The sequence below is a fragment of the Centropristis striata genome, chromosome 7 (assembly GCF_030273125.1).
Source record: "Centropristis striata isolate RG_2023a ecotype Rhode Island chromosome 7, C.striata_1.0, whole genome shotgun sequence".
Taxonomy (NCBI): domain Eukaryota; kingdom Metazoa; phylum Chordata; class Actinopteri; order Perciformes; family Serranidae; genus Centropristis; species Centropristis striata.
The window spans coordinates 32,924,776-32,942,492 of NC_081523.1; the positions used below are offsets into that span (position 1 = coordinate 32,924,776).

The window sequence follows — 17,717 nt, forward strand, 5'->3', positions numbered from 1 at the left end:
TGACAGAGGGAAGATGTAGTAGTACAAAGTAGTTATAAAATCATCAAATAAATAGTCTGGGCCCAAAATCAACAAAACCGAACTTAACTAAGGCAGGGGTTTAACACAAAAATTTACATCAAGACTGGTCCAAACCAAATGGGGACTTATATATAGCGGCTGATCAGGCCATGTTCACACAAGGTCGGTCACACAACAGACAATTTACAAACAAAGAGCTACAAACAAACTACAATAACATATGCCAGCCTAATGCAACCTAATCAAACTAAGAAATAAAAATAATAAATATAAGAAGGAAAATACACTAATTCCAAAAGATAGAAAGCAAACAAAACTATCCCTAGTCCCTAGTCTGACCACATATCAATTGGAAATTGTCGAAATTGTGCTAGTAATCAACTTTCTTAAAGTTACAACAAGAAGTTTTAAAATAAAAGATTCCTCTACATAACCTTCAAATAAGGCCATTGACCAGAACCAGAACCAGCTCAGACTCCAGTGGGCCATCCAGCCTGCCTTGGATTCATCGTTGCCTTCAACCTGTAGTCAGACCTCTGGCACGGCACATTTTCGTGCCTGCCAATACGGGAGTCTGGCACAGAAACAGTGCATTTGTTTACAGTGGCCACAAAGGTTAACATAAGGTGAGGATCCTTGTAGTGCCTTTAATACTCCTGCAATAAAGGGCATACCACCCGGCAATGATTAAGCTACACAGCTGTACATAAAGTAAGTTGAATAAGCCACCTTTACCAGATGCAACTGTACACATAAATGCACCAATCATTATAATCCAATGATATTATATTAAATATATTAATCTGAAATGGGCCATGCTGCTTAATGAGTACTTCTACTTTCGTATTTTGGAATATATTTGAGTTCAAATTCTTCTGGACTTTTATTTAAGTAGCCTAAGGTTTTGAAAAACAAGATCTTTCCTTGTAACAGAGTAATTCTACACTGTAGTATTATTGCTGATCCACAACTGGCTGTAATAGTGGTAGAAATTATGTATAACTAAAGTAGCTATTGTTTATTTTTATTCTTAGTTTTCTGACATTAAAATGTCTTCTCAGCCCTGGTAACATTTTAAAGTATTAGGCTATTCAACAGCGACCCAGATAGACTAGAGAGACTGATGGAAGCCTGCAACTAGAGCTTCACTAACAAATGATGGACCGAAAATGCTGCATGATAAAGAAAGTGGCCCCAGGCAAGTCCATTGACTTTATTCAATGTTATATCACCCCAGTGAATAAGAGGTCGAGACAGAAGTGGCTGCTTCTATTCTGGGCCTAGCATTTCTCCAGGCTCAGAGCCATCCAGAGCTCAAGTGAGGCAAATATTAGCATCATAACTGGCAGAGAGGAGTGATACTTAAGTGCGATTTGGGCTATATCTGTATCCCCACGGTGCTCAAGCAGGGATAGAGTGGGTGGAACAGCAGCTCTCAGCTGGTCTTGTGTGGGGGAAGAATGGGTGGGAAGATAAAAGGAAGGGAATTGTTGCTATGGTAAAGGTGGTAGATGGGTTTATTTAGAAACTGGGAAAGAGGTGATGTATGGGACAAGAGGGCATTGCAGATGTCAATGCTGGTCACTCATTCTACAGGGGCCTCTCTGAGGGCCCTTCAGTGTGACTGAAACACTACTTCAGCCCTCTTAGCATCGCTTATGCTGAAGTCACAGTCAGTTTATTCTTTTCTCTGTCTGGAAATAAACGTATGTTCCAAAATAGTCCAAATGATCTGGAGTATTCTTTGCTTCACATTTAGATTGAGAAAATTAAACAGCTCAATTTAAACCATCTTCTGACGAATGCGGCATTAATGTTATATCAGATTTATTGAAAATCAACTGTTCTCAAGTGTACATACAAAATAAAGCTTCCTATAATGAGTAGTTCTCTCAAAAATCAATTTATGAATATGAGTACAATGAGTCGATCTTACTGTATGACACAAAAAGACACTATTGGTCAAAAATAGTATAAAACAGTTTATTTCAAAATGTAAACATTAGTGTATACATCAACAGTGCAAACAGTTGTTTATCCAAAGCCCTAAACATGGCTATACAAAAATAAAAGTGCAAAGTACTTAGAGCTGGGCAATAAATCAATGTTATATCATATTGTGATTTAAAGACACTCCGGCAAATTAGACATATCTTCAGAATTTGCAAAAAGACGAAACAACAGTCTGTGGGTAGTTGTAAAAATATAAATGTATTTTGGATCAAAAAGTCGACTAGATTGCATGAACTAGACCAGTGTTTTTCAAACGTTTCATGCCCAAGGCACACCAAAGTCCAAGCTAAAATCTCAAGGCACACCTGTATTCATATCAATATTCATGCAATAAAATTACACTATGTTTGGATGCTATTTGTGTTAATTCTGATAAAAGCTGTTTCAGTGCATTAAAGCTCCTCTACAGCAGAGAGAAACTTCTAGAACCGGACCCTGCATGAATTGCTTCACCGAACGACAGATGCTGCAGGCGGCGAAAAGCTCGTAAACAGAAGAGAGGGTGCCAGTCCAGCCGCTTTCTCCAGCTAAACGCAGAGAAGACAGAGGTGATCATTTTCGGCCCTAAAAATGAAAGATCTATGATCAGGGCTCACCTTGGCTCTATGTCACTGACAGCTACAAATCAAGCCAGAAATCTTGGTGTAATTATTGACTCAGACCTGAACTTCAACAGCCATCTAAAGCTTTTCACTAAATCTGCCTATTACCACCTGAAAAACATAGATAGAATTAAGGGGTTTCTGTCCAAACAAGACATGGAAAAACAGTTGGTAGCGCTCTCGCTCACAGCTAGAAGGTCCTGGGTTCGATTCCCGCCAGGATGCTGTGGGCATTGGAGGCGTGTCCCCACCTCCATGTCTCCGGTGTCCGTATCGCTGGTCGGCAAAAAGGGCCTTTCTGTGTGGAGTTTGCATGTTCTCCCCGTGTCCCCTGAGGATCCCCTTACAAGGACCTCTCACAAAAACATGCATTGATCCTGGTCGCTATAGAGCTTCCCTCTGGTTGGTCGGGGCGCCTGATGGGGGGGGGGAGGAGAGAATAACGTGATCCTCCCACGCGCTACGTCCCACCGGGGAATCTCCCCTTGTCAGGTGTCAAGGTCTGCTAACTCCACATGGATCGAAGGAAGCATGTGGCTAGTTCAGGGCTCTCCCCAAGCCGACAGGGACGAGGTAGCGCCCAGGATCATGAAATAGGACAAACTGGGTGATGAATAAAATGGGTTACAAATGATTTTTTAAAATATATTATATATTATTATATTATTGAACCCAAAAACAAAGTGTTACCTGGATGCTGATGTAGGCCACTTAATGAATATATAGTTGAAGACACGGAAAACGAATGAGTACAACTGGCTCGTGTAAGGACCAAGCCAGCTGTTGAGGCCTTTAAACCACGTGTTACTGTCCTTTGTTTCAACCACGAGGGATTATGTTAATTGACGGCCATTTTGATATCATAAAACTTGTGCGGAGCCCCACCCTGAGGGTCCTCTCCTCAACACCCATTGGCCAACTGACCACTGACCAGTGACGCTCGCAAGAGGTGAGCGCGGTTTACAAAAACTAAACGCAGCCCACTGCTCGGTCGTTCTCAGGTTTTCCATTGACCTAAAGAGACGTGTTCCAGGTACCAGAATTGTTTTCCCTCCTTTTTTGAACAAGACAAAGGGACCATAGTTTTTCTAAAGTTTGCTTTTTGGCCAGAGTAAACTCAGATTAATTATCTTTGTGCAACGTTTTAAAGGACTCAGAAAACCAACCGGTTTATTTATTCACTAAGGGACAGTGAATACAACATCAAAGGAAAAAGGCGACCAGATTCCCTTTTTCTTTTTCCTTGTCGACGATTTTTCCCTGCATCCTTCATCCGAGGATAATAGACTGTTTATTACTGACGAGTATTAAACACCGCCGTGCCACGAAGCCTGCCGCTCATTGCAAGGGATTCTCCGAGGCCGACGAACAGCTGATCAGCTCCACGTGTTTCCACGCCGCCGCCGCCTGACCAATCAGCTGAGAAATCACCGATCGATTTCTCTCAAGTAAGGGCTTAATATATCTGGGCAGATCTTAGTTAAGAAAGGTTTTTCTTTTAAATCTGTTGTGAATTTTACTGTTTGTGTTACTGTAGTTGTTTTACTTTTGTGCGCTGTTTTCTCCATCTATCTCTCTCCCACTGCGCCGGCCCTAATCGGCGCATCTCTCTCTCTCTCTCTCTCTCTCTCTCTCCCTCTCCCATTCTTATTTTGCTGGTGTTATTACTGCATTGTAGAGGTGTTATTTGTGTTTGACCGGCACGGTCAGTTTAACTGTGAGCGACCCCAGACCGGCTTATTCGCCGTTTCTCTCTCGCTTTCTCTCCCTCTCTCTGCCTCTCTTTTACGCGCGCCGTGCGTAAAGAACCCAAGGCGCTGTTCCTTGGTTGATTTGGCCGTTGTGTTCAAACTCCAACGCTAAGTCACCCACGTTACTGTGCGCTTTGTTCCTCGACGCCACGTGGGCACTCAACCCCCATTGTTTGGCGTGTTTATTCTACCTGGGTAGTACGCGGCAGCCATCTTGCGCGTACCACCCCAAAAGGAGGGGGCGTTCGCAACTTCTCTCTCTCTCTGCCCCTCCTCTCTCTCTCTCTCTCTCTCTCTCTCTCTCTTCCTCACACACACACACACACACACTTACCTCAGTACGCATAGACGCCTATACTTACATACATAGCTACACACACACATACATAGCTTCGTACATAAATCCCATTATTTACTATTACTGTGTGCCTTATTTTGTAATTTACAGTATTTTACTTGGATATTATTACTGTAAATAAATATTTTTCCTATTTTAACAAGAAGTTTCCTGGTATTGTTTGTGAAATATTGTGTGAAAGCCAACCTCTGACACGTCAAGGATTCATTGACTTTTAAGATTTGAGACTGTGATTTTTGCTATCTTTCCCATTCCTACGTGAATGGGTGGTGCCCCATCGAGTAACTTTAATTCATTTAAAGTATTAAATATTAATTTAGTCAATTTCCGATAGCAAAATTGACCTAAATTAGCTTTTACCCCTACACTCGTGATGTTGAGAAATTATTAATAATTTATTTAGTTTTGCTCCATTGGGTTCAAATCAAGCTCTAACCATACTTGCCCAATCATACATTTTTATAAACGGTGTGCAACTGTGATATAGTTTTCACTTATATAACATTATTATATAACACAGTTGCTGCTGTCGATGCATGCACACGTATGGCACCCAATTACTGGAAAAGCCAGTAAATACACAACACTCGGCAGCGGCTCTGTCGTAGACACTCCTGTTGTGGCACCACTTCAGCTTTTCATTAATGGTACTAACTTGCCCTCAATTAACTTATAATTAAGGAAAACCATGCTGTCATTCATTAATCACATGTCTCTTCTCATTACAGGAACATAAAAGATCTTACAGAAAGCGAATGCTGCTCACCATCAACATGTGCTCTGACTTCTCCTCTCCCTTGTACTCTTTTCTTATCTCCGGACACCTCCCAATCATCTTTGGTAGACTGCTTTGACCACCTCTGTCTCTTTCTCTCAAATTTCTCTTCCATTCTGTCTTGTTCACTTGTGTTCTCAGATTGTTTGGACTGTGTTATCACAATGTAATAACATCACAAAACAATCAGAATCAGAATTGGAGCCCTTATTGTCATATAACACAGAGTAACAAGTACTAGTACAACAAAATTAGCCATCAACCCGTCCGAATGTATACTTAAACACACATACAATATGACAAAGAGGTGGACAGGACAGGGAGACAGCTGTCTGTAGGAGGTTGAGGGGGCAGGGAAAAAGTAGAGAGATCTATCTCGCTACAGTGCACCTCCAGGGGAATTTGTAATCCAGTAACAGCCTTGAGCCAGGGCTGTTTAGGGGAGGCCAGATAAGATTGGAATTTGGGTTTAGGCGAAGTGGCAGCATGCCATTTCCAAGCTAACCATCTTGTCCATACTGGATCGATCCAGTTGCTTTTCCAGGGCCGCCAATCTCTCCGAGATTTTATCCAAAGTGTTAGTGACCACAGTGCCGACAGCTCTGCCCATCACATCAATCATCTCGGGCAGCCTTATGGGGCTTTGGACAGCTGTCACCGTTTTCTGTGTATCTCGATAAACCAGAGCAATGCCTAATCCAATCAGCAAAAGACCTGTTGTCATTGTTCTGAATAGATAGAGATCTTCAATATCCTCCACGGAAAGAGCCAGCAGGCACACGGTACACCACCTCTTCCACGCGTCCATCATGTACAGCTGCAAACATCCCGGCAGGACAGGTAGGCTCCCCCGAACCCAGGCTTCTCGTCGAGAAGATGGTGTCAATTGCTCTGAGAGACCAGTTGATCTGTTTTTTTAGTTTGAAGGGCAGTGCAGAGAGAGTCTCTCTAAGTATAAGACAGAAGACAAGAGGAGAGAAGCAAGAAAGATAACGGAGGGAGAGGGAGAGAAAAGTGCGACTGCTTCCGATGGGAGTCAGAGAAGAATCCTTATGTCCTTTTGTCTTGATACAGCGTGTTCTCCCCTCAAAACGTGAATATAGGTTGTGTGTACAGGCAGGCAAAATACAAGCTATATTAACGTAATTCACTGTTCACTGCAATGCGTCCACCGCCATCTTGCTGACGTAGTAGTAATTGACTGTGAAGCAAAGTTAAAATGTCGGATTCCCGCGTTTGTTGGGGGTGGTGGATGGCTCGAAAATAACAGGCAGACATTCACCCAGAAGAGCAGGGTTCCCGTGTGAAAACAAAAGCAAACGATTTTTAATTTAAGTTACGTGAATCGCGTTTTTGACCGTTGCTTACGTTTTTTAAGTAACTTGCAGTAGTCACGTGACCATCGTAACTACTTCACTTCCGGCATTTACGTACATTTATTTACTGTTTAAACTGTCTTTTATAACACCTTACCAGGAAGTGTTTTTGGTAACGCTTTATAATAAGGTCCTTAATAACCAATAATTAACAAGTAATAAGGCATTGTTCTCGCTTTAGATCCGGTAGTTGCAAAAAGCATAGTTAACTTATAGTTAACTTATAATAGATGAGCAATAAAGTATATTTTAATATCAATAAGCAAACAAAATAAGATTAATAAAGGCATGGCAAAGACATAATGGGTGGGTCATGGGTGTTTGTAATGCCATTATTAACACTTATATAAGCTTATAAACACACAATAATGTTAAGAAGCATCTTGTAAGGACTTACAAGGGCCTTATTACTTGTTAATTAATGGTTATTACAAGGACCCTGATATAAAGCGTTACCATGTTTTTCCCTCAACCTAGGTCAGTGGTTTTAGAACATTAATTCACAGAAACTGCAGCCTTTTTTACAACCGCGGACCGTATGTGTATGTATAATGACGAAATGGATGGCCCTGACACACGACCTCTTCTGTCGATTAGGTTGGAGGACTCGTTGGTTAATACTAGTGGAACGCAGTGGTTGTATACTGTTAGACTGACATAATTAGTTTGTATTTCACCAGTAGCAACTCCGTCATGATAGATCCAGGGCCTTCTTCTAAGTTCTAATCCCACAGCAAAGAAATATAGATAGAAATATAGATACTGACTCCTTTAAAAAAACAACACAGGTATGGTTCTTAAGTGAAACGGTCCCACTTAAAAAATTAGAGAAGGGCCTATCCAGGTTTCTGAAGCCAGGATGTGACAAATACATGCAAATACAAATATAATGGAATACTAAGCTATTGTGGGTCTTTGTTTTGTTGATGTGGAAAGCATGTATTGTATATAGTAAGAAATCAAAATAAAATTGAATCTTCATCTAAAAAATAAAATCTATGTATTTCTGTAAATGCACTGAAAGTGACATCAGAATGAATATGCATAACTGATACACACATACACACACAAACAATTACTGGTCATACGCACATGCACAGAATTCATACCTATTCTCTCTCTCTCTCTCTCTCTCTCTCTCTCTCCCACACACACACACACACACACACACATTGTCTGACAGTTTACAGTATTTGTCAGACAGTTTACAGTATCTGTCAGGCTGCTCCTCCACATCAGGGAGCTTATTCCCACTGGCTTCTCCCACACACTGATGCATGTTCTCTAGAATATGTTCTTTGAAATATGGAGAGCTGTGTTCAAGGACTCTTGATAACAGCAGCATCGAGCAGTTTTGATAGTGAATGCAGCCAAGGGAGCTGAACCGTGAACAAGGTTTGTTATTTTAACAAACTGTCACATCATGTCGGTCTTATCAAACAGAGCAAAGGACAACTTCACCTATTTAAATACTTCCTCCTCCTCAATCCAGCACAGAGCAATCTGGGGGAGAGTTGCCTTTTTTGGAGCTTGTTGAGGGCCTGGTGCACTTGTCGAATCATCTGGTTGTTATGTAATGTTTTTCCACACACAAGTAGAATGAAGCAATCATTGTTTAAAAATAAAACCAAACAGTAGCCATTGTTAGAGCAACACCATACTGCTGGGAAATACCATATTGAAACAAAATATGGCACCAGTATATGCACAGAATATGCTTTTTTGAACAAACACAGAGACATATCTGTCTACAATTTGACCCACGAAAATCATAAATTATATCATAAAGAACAAGGTCTAGTTGAGATTGTAAATTGCTTTTGTTGAGATATTTCAGTGTGGACTTAAGTTCGGGACTGAATGACATTTCCATCCCTTAACTACACTGCTAGCATGAATAATGAGCATCATTTACACCATCATCTGACAATGCCATGTTTAGATCTATATTTGTGTTGTCAGCTCTTCAGCTCCAAGGTACCAGACTCACCAGACCTGTCTACACTCTAAATCCTTAGATGTAAATTGCAATGCAATCTGGGAGGAAATAAAACGTGATTACAGCACTTCAAGAGGATGCTACTATTTACAGGATTTACTGTAAAGTTGACGGTGTATATGTAGTAATGAGATGTTGTTACACTAGATTATGAACTTTTATTTTGATGTTTTGTAGGATAAAGCGGAGAACTTTTATTTTGAAGGTGTAATTTGGGAATATTTGATTTTGCATTTGTAAGGGGTAATTTCCTGTTTTTATATTTCATTTTTAGAAGGGATTGCGATAGTCATGTGTGGTCAAAATATTTTCGGTATCATTTGGATTTATATAGTGGCAATTACATATAAGTTTAAGTTAGTATTTTGCCCTGGTAAAAATGTAATAAATGGATTCTCCCGTTGTTGACGGAAGTTATTTTCCCGCGCCGTGTTCGCTCTCTGTGTTTTGGGACTCTGAGAGCGAAGGTATGTATTTTTCTGCTCCGCTATTTTATTTATTTTACTTGACTTTAATAATGTGCATATAGTAACTGTGCCTTATCACCGTTGTTATTGAAAGAAGTGAGGTTTAATGATGTCTTGTGTTGCAATTTTCATACATTCTGTAATTTATTTTTATGCCATACACTGTAAAGAACTGTTAGTCCGACACACTGAAGTAGAGTGAAAGTGCATTATCAAAAAGACGCCGTTGCTCGTGTAGTGAAAGAGTGTTGTTGTTGATTTATAGGTGGTGACAATAGGAGGTGATCTGTATTGTTCACTACTGTGATGTATTGCAGGTATGGGCATTTGCATTATATTTATTTTATTTTGGTCCAAAAATTGCACACTGTTCTAAAGATGTCAATGCTGTTTTGAATTAAATGAAATGTTATTGTTATTTTATATATTATATATCTTTTATTCTCTGTGTTTTGGGACTCTGAGAGCGAAGGTGGTGACAATAGGAGGTGATCTGTATTGTTCACTACTGTGATGTATTGCAGAATGGAGACCATGAGAGAAAAGAGGCGCTAATAAACCATCTTCAATTATCCCGTCGTTGTGGTGTCCTTAAATACCAACCAAGAAAATCAACACAACGCAGAGTGACACCCGCTACATATATATACTGTTATTTACTGACAAAACTGTGAACAGTGAACAGTAATATACTGCAAATGTATTTCTAGTAATATACTGTATTTCTAAAATAGTGCTTTGCAGGTGAAGCTGCAGCAAATTCATTACTGTAAAATTTCACTGAAAAGTCTAACAATACAATATAAAAAATCTGCCAACAACAGGCGCAATGACAATATGTCGACCCTTGCAGTTGATGATTGGGCTCTAATAATTCAAATTCCAGTAGGGTCCTCGTCGACCCTTGCAGTCGATGCTTCGGCCCTAATTAAGAGTGATTAAAGTCCCGCTACAGTTGGAGAGCAGAAAAACGAGTAGTGAACATGACATTGACATATCATCACTGTTTTAGTTTCAGCAAAACAGTTGTTATTTACACATCTAGCAGTTAAAGAGCAACATTTCCATTCATTTGGAGTTGTGTTTCTGGCAATCTGATACCAGTCAGATCAAGACCAATATTCACTCTACTTGTTACTACTACTATAGTTTGGTCTACAGCAACTACTGACAAATAATATCTGGTTTTCTAGCTAGTTACACACTGTTAAATGTAAAGTTAAAGACCAGACAGCTAGGAGCAATGGAGCTTTGAAGAGCCAAGGGAAGCAGCAGATTTAGCTGATAATTCTCTCAACGACATTGATATTTCATACAGTGGTATACAGCGTGTACTTTATGAGCTGTCTGTACCTGAATATTCAAGTAAAGTGTAAACGTCCAAGTGTCCACAACCTAAGAACACAAATGTTGTTCTTGTTGGTTGCTTTTAAAAGATCAAACAGCAATAGTTAATCATTAACTAGCTATTTTAAAATGAAAGTCAACTGCGTAAGTCAACTGTGTAAAATTTATTAAGACTTAAAATTGATGATTAAGGACATGGGTGCTTTTAGTGACAGGTGGGTGGCATGTTTCAGCAACCATGCTTCATTTGACCCCCCTAAGGTCGTTCCAAGGCCCACCTTTTTGCCCGTTTTGAATTAGCAAGGAGTCAGGCACTGCCAAGATAGGGATGTCTTGAGCCACCACATTCAGCTTCACGGTGAGTGGCAGCGCAGAGACTATGTTCATCTCTCATACAGTCTATGGGTACTTTTAAGTTACAACTTTACAAAGGATGCCTTATTAGAAATTAGTACATAATTAACTCAGTCTACATGGATAATTATAAGTTGGAATAAAAGGGCCTTTTTCTGATTTGCTGAAGGACGTGATCATTGAAATAGAGACCACACTCAAAAGATGATGTTATTTGTCTTGGCTGCAGGGTACAGCTGAGAATGAAGAGATGCATGCAATACCATTATTGTAATAAGTATTGGGCAGATTTACAATGCAATAGACAACTGGAATATTTCCAGTTTCCAACTTTCACTTTTACTTCCAAACAAGTGCTTTAAGGTACTTTCACAACCTAAGTCTGTTTTGTTAGTCCGAAAACTGAGTGAGTGACTGATACTTTTGTTTTTTCGTTGGTTTTGCATTTAGTCTGGTTTGCTTTCACAGTGCATAAATGTAAAAATATTTGCGGACATGTACAAAGGCAGCGGGCTGGAGAAGTACTCACATTTATTTTCAGTTTTATGTCTTATTGGTTGGAAAGTTAATTCATTTATTATCCTTAACCACTTATCCACATTCGGGTTGCGGGGGGTTGGAGCTTATCCCAGCTGACATTGGGCGAGAGGCGGGGTACACCCTGGACAGGTCGGCAGACTATCACAGGGCTGACACATAGAGACAGACAATCACGCTCTCATTCACTCCTAAGGGCAATGTAGAGTCACCGATTAAACCTAAGCTGCATGTTTTTGGACTGGGAGGAAGCTGGAATACCCGGTGAGAACCGTCGCTGACACGAAGAGAACATGAAAATACCATACAGAAGAGCTACAGGTCGGAGTCAAGAGTGCTAACCACTACACCACCATGTAGCCCGGTTGGAAAGTTGGTGGTGGAAAATGTTAAAACGGAAATAAACAAAGCAGCATTGAACTGAACGCAGCTTAGATTATGCATAATATATTTTTAAAAAACCTAAACAGGAAAAGGGTAGCAAGAAAAGTGTGTTTTAATGTTACCTTAAATTTTGTTTTTATTCTAAATGATATAGAGTCATGGAAAAAAATGATTAGACCACCCTTGTTTTCTTCAATTTCTTGTTCATTTTAATGCCTAGTACAATTAAAGGTACACCTGTCATCTACAAGCCTACCATGAGCATGGCACACTAAAACTGAACCAGTCAGAATTGAGCTAAGAGATAAAGCTGTGCGATATGCTGTGCACACTGCACGCTGTGTATCTTTTCCCATGCTTACGGAAGTAAAAGTGGAATTAAAAAGGTTTGAGAACAACGGAGTCATACAGCAGGTTACACAACCTACTGAATGGTGTGTACCCATGGTCCCAGTTCAGAAAAAGTACACAGCCAAAACCAGGATCTGTGTTGATCTGACAAAACTGAACAAGTCAGCTAAAAGCTACATCCTGCCAATCCCTGATGAGATAAGAGCTAAGCTGAGCAGTGCAACAGTGTTTTCCTCGCTGGATGCCGCAAGTGGATTCTTGCAAGTTCCACTTCAACCGGACAGCTGCAAACTGACAAAATTTATTACACCGTTTGGGAGGTACTGTTTCAAAAGACTGCCCTTCTGCATAACAAGTGCACCAGAGATCTTCCAGCGAAAGATGCTGGAAACTCTGGAGGGACTGGAAGACATAGAAGTTTTCATGGACGATATCCTTGTGGATGGGACTTCGATAGAGCAACATGATGCGCGACTCTAGAAGGTGCTGCAGCGCGTCGAGTCAGCGGGCCTGAAACTCAACAGGGAGAAATGCTCCCTCAGACAGAGCCAACTACGCTTCCTGGGTCACCTTATTGACCAATCAGCGGTCAGGCCGGACCCCGATGAAGTTGAGGCCATTCGACAGCAGCCACCACTTGAAAATGTGCAGGAACTAAAAAGAGTCCTCGCTATGGTGAGCTACCTTGGAAGGTTTGTCCTAGCTCTTGCAACAGTAGGCCAACCATTGTATGAGCTCCTAAAGAGCAAGAACATCTGCACCTGGGGCCACTCACAGCAGTCAGCTTTTGAGGACATTAAAAGGATGCTGACAAAGGCACCAGCTCTCACTTTTTATGACGTCACAAGGCCCACCGCTGTGTCTGCCGACGCCAGCAGTTATGGACTGGTTATGTACTGCTCCAACTTCACGGAGAAGAATGGAGGCTGAAACACGCTATGCCCAGATAGAGAAGGAGTACCTGGCTGGCATGTCGGCCTGTGAAAAGTTTGATAAGTATCTATGCGGCCTAGATGAGTTTGGACATGAGACAGATCACAAGCCGTTAGTGCCACTTATCAACAAACAGAGTCTCAGCAACGTCCCTTTGAGATGGCAATATCTATTAATGTGGCCTGGCAAAACCCTACTCATAGCTGATTCTTTATCCCGAAACCCACAAAGCTACACGAAAGAAGCCACTGATTGTCACACAAAAGCAGGCTCAACAAAAGGAGCCGCTCATCTCTACTCCCCTACCCGATCGCTCATGTAAAAGAATAGCTCTCAACCTCTGTGAGCATAACAAAAACAACTACTTTGTCATATCACATTACTACTCACGGTACCTGGAGGTGCTGCACCTAGCGTCCACGACCAGCATTCAGGTTATTCAGAGACTTAAAACAACCTTTGCCAGGTTTGGAATCCCGGATGAGGTGGTGAGTGAAAATGGCCCTCAATTCTCCAGGGCAGAATTTCAAGAGCTGGATGAGACAGCTGGACTAGTCACATCACGTCAAATCCCCACAACCCTCAGGGGAACGGTCATGCAGAGAGGGCAGTGCAGACCGCTGAGAGAATCCTCCGCCAAGAAGACCCACTGATAGCCCTCATGTGCAATAGATCAACTCCCTGCACCACCACAGGAGTTAGTCCTGCAGAACTCTTAATGGGGGGAAAGATCCGAACGACATTCTCTACACTGGAGAAGAATCTCCGACCCAAATGGCCCAACAGAAAGAAGAAGAAGGCGAAACAAGCTTTCTATTACAACCACCACCACAGTGCCAGACCTCTTCCACCACTTCGACCAGGAGACGCAGTCTTTGCCAAGTTGGATCAGGAAAAGACCTGGGCGAAACCAGCAGTCGTTTCTAAGGAAAGTGTTACTCCTAGGTCTTACCTCATCAACAAACTGGAAGGGGCAGTGTTGCGGTGGAACCGTGATCTGACTTCACGATCAGTGACACACACCCCACATACCCCTGCACAGAAACTGGGTCAATTTCACACCAGGGCTGGACGCGTGTGCAAAGCAGTCGACAGGATAGACCTGTAGACAGACACTGAAATATCCTTTACAGTGCTTTGGGGGGAATTGGGGAAGAAAAGTGGAATTAAAAAAAAGAGACAAAATGTGTACGATGACTGCATGGTTCCAATTGTTTGTTAAAATTGCCTCACAAATATTACAGTGCCTTAGTTGAATTTGAAAGTGACGTAAATGTTACAATATTGGATGAATTATAAGTCAAAGCAATTGCATTTAGAGTTTGAAAATACATGATTACAGCCTATTGCACTTTGAGTTCATTTACATGACTATTACAGTTATAGGAGAAATGTTTACAAGGCGAATGTGTTTACTCGAGTAAGTAACATTACCAAGATACACTTTATGTTTATAAAAGAAGGCCTATTTGACCCTATTTTCTGGCTGATATATTGTTTGCCATTGCTTATTGAATGTTGTTATATGCAGATTGTTTTATTAGAAATAACATGAAAAGGGGAAAGATGTCATAAATGGTTTCACATGTGAGGGGACACTTTACGGTAGCAGATATGTTTTGCGGTCATGGAGAAACCCCACGCTCGCTGTATGTTGGTCGCTGAGAGTTGTATGTTCAGAGCTCAAAATAAAGCCAAGTAAAGTCTTCCCTCGCACCAAATGTGGAGCACATGCATGTAAAATACACCTCACAGTGTTCATAGCTTATGCCTTGAACACACGCACATGACATCTTATGACAAAAAGGGCATAAATAATACAAAAAATTATGAAAAACTTTATATATGTGGTTTGGTCTGAAGTTGTTGAAAAGATTTGATGTTTTTTAAGTGAAAAAAAAAATTCATATCACATTACATTTTTATTACACTTTTATGTTCGGGACCGTTTTGGTAGCTAAGGGTGTAAAGTGTAAGTTTTTCAAATAAACTCTCATAGCTCCAGGAATTTTAATGCATAAAAATAAATATTGTTATCAATCATTGACCTAGTCAAGGCTGTAATAACCTCACCCCAAATAATAACCTCACCCTGCCCTGCTGAACAGATATTGATTGAAATCAAAATATCAGATTGGTTCCACTCATCACAATGGTATTAATGTCTTAAACTCTTGGTTTCTAGTAAGCTATTACAAAAAATAAGTTAAGGTGAATATCTTAGCTAGCTACTACTATCACTGTCTCTGACTATCACTAATATCGTGTAAGACTTATCACGTCATTTTTTTAAGCCGATGACATGAAACACATTTGGCTTCTCTCGCTCTCTCCCTCCCTTAACCAACATGGTCTCACAGGAATCCGTGAAATAGCCACGGATTCGCTTAACTCAAAATCCGTGGAATAGCCACGGAATCACTCAAATTTCCGTGAAACTGACACGGATTTCGCTACAATGCAAGTTAATGACAGTCATATCCCGTGGCTATTCCAACATACAAAGTGATTATGTACATTCACTGAGTGAATATTTAGAAAATAAAACATATATTTCTCGCTAGAAATGTGATCAAAACCCATTTTATGCAGAAACTAAGTCAAAATATTGATTTTTTTCACTAAAATGAGAGAACTGTCCGCCATGTTTTTTGTTCTGACCACCGGGACCTTGAAAGTCACATGACTTGGAACAAACCAATAGGAAAAAATATCCATGGAATAGCCACGGGATATGACTGTCATTAACTTGAATTGTAGCGAAATCCGTGTCAGTTTCACGGAAATTTGAGTTATTCCGTGGCTATTCCACGGATTTTGAGTTAAGCGAATCCGTGGCTATTTCACGGATTTCTGTGAGACCAAGTTCCCCTTAACTGTACCTAAACAAAAGATCTCTGCAATGTCTGCTCCTCTATTCAAAAAAACGTACATCTCTTTTTGAATTTAACTGCTGACAAACAAAACAGCAACTGCCTTCATAGGCCACAATTACCCAGGATTGCTCGTTTATCTGATGGGATGAACATAATTAGCGGCAACACATCACTGTCAGGGAGGAAGAGTTGTTTGTTTTCCCCTCATGCTAGACTGATTCAATAAAGCCCTGCAGATGGAGATAAAAAGCCACTTTTTTGCTCTTAAGCAATAAGAGAGAATAATGCATCACCCAAGGCCAGAGCCATTCAGCCTCCAGAAAATGTGTTGTAGGTGGAGTCTAATAGAGTCTGATTAAGTGAGAAAAGCTTGCAAAGTCACAAAAGGGTTCAGCCGACAGGCAGTTGAAAAAACCTGCAACAAATCAAACAATGCCTTGGATGATAAAATAGAACATCATGAGTGGTATTTTTAAACACGATGACAGCAACTGAGGAACATTTTCAGTTTGCTGCCTTAAGACCTTTGCCCCATCTATTTTAAGTAAACTTCCTCCCACATGTTTTTGCTCTCTCATATCTGCATCAAGGAGAATAACCAAAATAATATCAATGTGACAAGAGGATATAACAGGTACGTGTTTCCTTCTTAAATTCAATCTTTATGGGGGCTTGCACTCTCACACAATTTAGCTGCTGAAACATCCCTCAGAATGACCAGAGCATTGTGGAAAAAAACCTCATTTCAAGTGCAGGGACAATGACACATAGTGGCAATATTAAACATTTCCTAGAATATTTTTGTATATGTCAACATGTGTAATGCTGCTCTGAGCATGCTAGCCCAAAGCCCTATTATTTCATGTCCTAGCCCATTTTCCAAGGAGATTTCACTGTGTTACAATGTGGTCACAGTGTTTCCCACAGGATTTTAAGAGACCATGGGGGGCATAAAAGCCCAAATTTTGGTGGCCTCGCACTTTTTTGTGTGTGTCTAAGGCAGATTCTGTTAACACGTCCATGTGCTCTTATTTTGAAAGCGACATGTGTTTAGCAAGAGTAATTAATTCAGACGGTTAGTAATTAATACTAACATAGGCGCTGATTCCGTGGTGCTTCAACCCCGAAGCTCGAGATTGCTGAGCACCCACGTGTGCAAGCCTACACTTGTCAATTATTTGATAATGACCGCTCCCCCGCTACATAACAACACTTTGCATTGTGATGTCAGATAAACCACCAAAAATGTTGGACGGGCCAGACGGCAGCTTGCTGATAAATCTGATTTAGCTAACAAAATAGACAAATTTGTGCTTAAAATACCAAAAATATCCAGCGGACCGACACCATCTTCCAGTGAGAACTCTACCCTTTCAACGACTGAGGACAACTGCAGTAGCAGTACAGATGTTCGACAGAGAAAAGTTTGTAAACCTTTCAAGCTAGCTCGAAAGGCAAATACCCATGGATACCCTACAATGCTGCAAAAAACAAGGTTTTTTGTGAGGTTGCAGCCAAAAACATGGGCGCCCCTCTCCCATCCACAAAACATGACCAAGAGTCTTTGAGAGCT

The 17,717-nt window shown here is 40.8% G+C and overlaps 1 protein-coding gene across 4 annotated transcripts in view; it reads right to left on the reverse strand.

The window, feature by feature from the left end:
• The window catches only part of LOC131975066 (whirlin-like), a 49,004-nt gene that overhangs the window by 26,784 nt on the left and 4,503 nt on the right, over positions 1 to 17,717 (reverse strand). The window lies entirely within an intron of this gene.